This window comes from Perna viridis, chromosome 12 (assembly GCF_037379345.1).
Source record: "Perna viridis isolate PV_CMFRI_1.1 ecotype Kerala chromosome 12, ASM3737934v1, whole genome shotgun sequence".
Classification (NCBI taxonomy): Eukaryota; Metazoa; Mollusca; class Bivalvia; order Mytilida; family Mytilidae; genus Perna; species Perna viridis.
The window spans coordinates 31,343,062-31,349,201 of NC_142456.1; the positions used below are offsets into that span (position 1 = coordinate 31,343,062).

At 32.4% G+C, this 6,140-nt stretch overlaps 1 long non-coding RNA gene across 1 annotated transcript; it reads right to left on the minus strand.

Moving 5' to 3' along the window:
* Nucleotides 1-279: 279 nt before the first annotated feature.
* LOC148602024 (uncharacterized) lies at nucleotides 280-3,047 on the minus strand. Its single transcript, XR_015917189.1, has 2 exons — nucleotides 2,818-3,047; nucleotides 280-542 (listed from the first exon to the last, which is right to left on the minus strand). It is a non-coding gene; the product is annotated as an uncharacterized LOC148602024 (long non-coding RNA).
* Nucleotides 3,048-6,140: the final 3,093 nt, after the last annotated feature.

Consider the following 6,140-nt stretch of genomic DNA (forward strand, 5'->3'; position numbering starts at 1 on the left):
GAAATAAGATAAACCTCAGACTTCGTTTAAGAGGATAGCGATTTACAGGTTCGTATCTATATATGATATGTTTGATCTTTGTTTAATTGAATAGTTTTTTTTTCTATGTATTTTTTCTTCTGACAGTTGTTTTTTTTTTAAATTAGTTTTCAATGTGTTCGCGCATACGGCTAAGTATAATTGAGCATCAAAAGTCTTTATTCAATAATGTGAACTTTCATATCACAGTTATAGTTTATTTCTTTTATTTTCTATGAGTAATTAAAAAAGTACACAATAAAAGCTTAAAAAAGAAATTTATTATCGTTTAAGTTAAAAAAAGACAGACACAATCACATGTACATGTACAACAAAATCGAAAGACTGTGGAACATGAATTTCACTTTACTCATATTTGGATAATTTCAGAATATATATTATGGCGGAATGTCATCATAATCAACATGCGCATAGAGTCGACCCCTGTTTTGTGCAAACAAATGTTGTACAAACTCTGCACATACATGTACAGTCACAAATCCTCTTGCAAAAGCTGCATTGAACTGAAAAGAAAGGTATTACAGGCTTAATAATTTAATTTGTCTTTTTGCATGCATATGTTGTGAATGCTTTCCATGTGTGGGCACTGTATATCTTAGTCACACCTGTTAAAGTTAAATTAACTGGATGTAAATTTACACCGATAAATTAATTGCAGACAAGTATACAGTTTTAAACAGATCATTGACCTTAAAAAATAAAACTGAACATATATCATGTAAAAGACCTACAATTGAAATGAATAACTTTTAAAGTAGTGTTATATATATATCTATCTATCTATATATATATATATATATAAACGTCTCAGAATGTGACAACTCTATTCGCTACACTGCTCCATCGGGTCAAATTGATACAGGAAAGATATATAAACGTATAGAAAGGTCTGAAAAATTCCCAACGATGTTACAACTGTCAAATTTGCGATGCAAATGTTTGGTCGTTCCCTCTGCGGGACTCGAACTCGTACCGCTGTGACATCTATGGCAACACCGCCTGCATGAAGTCCAGCGCCCTAGACCACTCGGCCAACTAGGCTATATAAAAAATATAGCTTTCGCTGGCCGGGTCATTCCGCCTCGTAGGATTAATCTAGGGCTGTAACTTAGTACACGATGCATGGTAGTACGGGACAGTTCATTTTAGATGTTATTATGTAGGATAGAGGATCAAATTAATGATGCATGTTACAACAAATCAATATTATACAAACGTCTCAGAATGTGACGACTCTATTCGCTACACTTTCCTTTCTATACGTTTATATATCTTTCCTGTATCAATTTGATCCGATGGAGCAGTGTAGCGAATAGAGTATTTATGAATCTTGGTACATGGCAAATTTAAATGTGTTTACTTAAAAAGTTTAATTGAAAGGATCAAAATAATAAATCATTTATTTTTTCGAGTTGCTTTCTTTGTAAACATCTATGAACAATCGCCGTTTGATAAATGTTCTCTAGTGCACTCAAAATCAAGATCAGTCTGAACAGAATGCCGTCTAGTATAACAGGTCAAACTAAAACAAACCTACAATAATCAATATATTTTTACAAAAACTTTCCAAAATAAAAAAAGACTTCAAATTTCTTAAAGGAATGGTTAGAAATAAGAACAAAGACATATCCTTACAGGGAATAATCTTTTTTATGTGCAACACAATTTTGAATTCGATATGAAATGGTGCTATTAAAAGAAAATTATTAAAACTAATTAATGAAGATTAATTATAATCAATTCTGTGAACTAGTCTGGAACGAAATTCGTGATGTAATTTCAATAAAAGAGATGAATTAAGCATCACGTAATATTCATTGGACCACAAAAAGGGGGATATGAAAGAATTTCCAGTTACGTATGTGCGTGTCAAATATTTGTGATTTACATGTCAAAGAATTTTACAGGACGTTAGATGGAGAAAAGGGGAATCTCAAAATGAACTATTTACAAGGATTTTATCTCTGTCATTAATACTCAACAAATTAAATTGAAATTATTTTTTTCACTTTGATGATACATTTTAAAGCTTTTTGTCAACTTAACAGACTCCATACCCGTTTATTAGCGCCAATTTTCGGTCAGATGTGTTCGTTTTACACAGATTCAAAATACAATTTACTTGTTATAAAATGACTTGAAAACGCCTTATTTTTACAGGTTTACCTATAATAAGCTACATAAAGATAAACTATGTGAGACAGAGACTTTGGTTGTGGTTTACCGAGCTGTCGGTAAAATATACCAAAACAATAACCATATTTGGTCTATTAATTACCTTTGTCTATAAGACTATAGTACAATCGGCTTTAACAGAGTCCTAAAACTATATAAAAAAGCTCCCTACAACTAAGAGTAACCATGTGGTCAAAATAAAGTCATCAATCAGAAAGTATATGTGGCTTCTAAGTCGAATACCACGATATCGGATACCCATTTGAAGCTTCTGTCAAAATATTAATTGGCTGTGAAATGAAGTTGAAAAAACAAAAAGTTGAGGACGGACCGAGCTGTGGACGAAAAGATGCACGAATACCATGGTCATTTAGCGAGAAGTATAATCAACACCTTATATTAACAGACATTTTAATTCGCTTCATACCTAGTTAAATGTATCACGAGTTTGGGTCAACTAAACTCTGGTCAAAAACAAAATCTACAGGTCAGAATGTTAAACTGTACTTTCAGTTTTATCGACTATATAAAAATGAGATGATTTAAACCTCAGATCAAAATTAGAAGTCATTCATAACAGTAAAAAAAATCAATACACCTTACCGTTTGGATTTATGAATCGTCTAAAAGGATGTAAGTTAGCAAGCCCATATCCTTGGTGGCAAAAAGAACCTGGGGTATCACATCTTCTTTCATTACCAACAGAAAGATCCGAAAGTAAAAGAAAGGCTATACACACAGAAGTAATCATGCTGTTCATGTACTGATTACATGTATACTAAAATACAAAAGTGCATATTTTCACCTTTAGATTTTATTGTGTACGTGTATAATTGACGTTAGTGCCCATTGGCGCATATTACATGCACATGCGAATTGCATGTTATCTTAGCCTTTGAGATGTAAGAGCATACAAGTTAAACGTAGAAGAGTGTACAATGTATCAGTTCTTTTTTTAATTAAGTACAGCTCTGCCTTAGAAGAATTTACCGCCAAAATTTTAACACTTTAACAAGTCTTTTTTCACGAAATATAGGAATAATTGTTTTAGGACGTAACAAATGTGTTTGAACAGTTTCATTGATTATCTTGGGACTTGATGAATCACCCCTTGCCGGGTTTTAAGGCAGAGTGTACATTAAATAAATTAGAAATGTTTCCCTGATAATGCATACAGAGTGCAACTAACGAATAAATTTGGGTAAAATTAAATAAAGGTTCTATCTGCCTTTTATTTAATATGTAAAACAACGTAAATGTTTTCCATTGTGTATCGTGTCAAGAAAACAATAAAAACAACAATTTATGATCAAATAGTCAGGAATCTGCATTGCAGGGATATCAGAGCACACAAGATCGCCGTCATTATTCCTTGAAAGAAATATAACTTGGTGATCCAAAACAAGTTTTGTTTTGGCTATATATTTAAGATACTTAACAAGTACTTCGTGTAGTAACGCTTTGACAGGTGAACATAAATATTGTTTGTTTCACAAAATCGAAATGATATTTCCTGGAAAGAACAGTTTATATTTTTAAGGAGGTAGACCAAAGTAAGGGACATTACTCTTGAAATCAGTGATATGTTTGCATCATATTCAATTTCATCAAAGACTATCAAGCTTTCATTTAAAGTAGAATGAAATAAATCGAAGTTACTTTGATAGTTAGATGAGATTGATGTAAAATGCTTTACACAAATGTTCCAATGATTTGTAAGAGTGATGTCCCTTACCTTTGGTCTACTTTCTTAAGTCGTCTCTTCCTTATTGAAACATTTTTACTTTTGGTATTGTTTCTCCCCAACAAACCATTCCATGTGGGATAGTCGACGAGCATAGAGCATGCTCAATATAAATTTCCGTGATAAAAATTCGTTCTAACCAAGCCCTACCTCGCTGAAGTACATGTCACGCATGCTAACCCACTTAGCAGTGAAGGGTCTATTGCACCGAAACCAATGAAGCGTAGAATTGAATACATATATACAGAGTATCTATCGTACAAAAAATAATACATTTTGGATAACCAAGCATTTTTATTTGACGTAAAACTTATTACATTAATGCACTTAGAGCATGTAGCATGTAACAACACTCTATTCTACTTTCGGACAGGATGACCTACTAATCAGGCAATGCGGAATGGCACGAATAAGGATTTTCAAATTTTCCCGGGCTAACCGTAATTTTCACGGACTTTTTCTGGATTTTTTACAATGGAGAGGAGGGTGTGTATATTATGATAAGATATAACTTTAGATTCTTATCAAGCAACGTAATAAATACCACAACGTAATTAAAGATGAATCTCCATTACCTTATGCTTTACTTCGGATCACGGTTGCATTGTCAACAAGAAAGAGCTGATGTATGATAAAAAATTAAGTATCAGTCTCTGCAATAATCATGCAGTGGGTGAAACATGTTGTGGAGTTTAATTTGACTTCAGAATCAAGAAAAAAAGACAAGATGTTCCATATTATTTTGGTACATAAATAAAAATAAAATAAATAATGATGATAGTAATAAAAATTTAAAAAAAAAAGATTTTTGTAGAATTTCGGAGACACCAACATTTTATGATCACAATCTAATACAGGTATTGCAGCTTAGATATCATCCAAGGTCCTTGTATTTTGTTTAAGTGTTGCAGATGGAATAAAACTGATTAAAACACGTTTGCAGCATACGGCAGTTTACAAAGTTTGTTTGATTTGTATATTTAAATTTAGCCCGATCTCTCTTCTGGTGGACTTGAGACTCTATTTGAGAGAATAATTAAGGAACCAAGGTTATAGCGGCAATCAAAAGAATGTAATCCAGGGACCTGAGAGTATATCACAACCCAGTAGTCAGACTTATCGTGACTCGAATAACATGACAAATTATTGACTAAGTTCGAGTATAAGCCTAAATATGACCCAAACTGCCGATGCAATACAAAATACAAAAGTGCACCAATACAGGATTTAGCCGTCAAATACGTCATATCGGCCTAGGCCAATTTGACGTATTGGACTAATTAGGTCAATAAAGGTATAATTGCGTAAGGATTCAGTCAAAGTCCAATATGGCTACCCTCGTACCAATAACTAAGCCAATATGGAAAACCTTACACAAATAATACTATATTTTTTATCGAACATTTCAGTATTTATATAATTTCTATTTTTGTATTGTTTGAATCTTTTTTGCAGTGACTGAATGAAATAAAACGAAGATCAGATTGAATTATTCAGACGCTGTCAAGGCGAAATACGTAAAAGTTTGAAGGTTTTATCTTGGGACATCGTACAGCTGATAAGCACAGAATTAAAAATTGTTTTCGTGTTTCAAAGAAAAACGAAGAAGTTTTATTTCCCAACACATTTAAATATCCTGATCATCATTTACCCTTTTACACTTTCCGTTGCTTCAACCGCCTTCTCATATAAACATATATAGATGATTGTTCTGATTATGAGCAGGTCAGGTAATTTGAACGTAATCAGAACGCAAAAATAACATTCAAAAGAATGCTGAGGTAAATGTCAAACATCGTACAGTGGTAATAATCACTAGGAATTCGACTGACATTAAATTTATCTACAAAAAAATTAATGGACAGCACAAAAATTTTTTTTTATTGCCGTATACCTTCTCAACCGTTTCCTCTTCAACACGATAATTTCATTAATTACAAGTATGGTTCTCATTTGAAAAATTTCTCAATTACGTGCGAATGAAAAGGTATCAATTCCATATAGAAACTTTGTAATGACACACAAAGTAACAAGGTAGCCAATTAATCAAGTTGTTACAATACAATTGAAATATGGCAGGTTTCCAAAGAGCATGCAATACATACTATCTAGTTGAAAAACGTCATACAAACCGTACTGAGATGATAATAGATTGTTAACCTATATATTTTAAACGTAAATT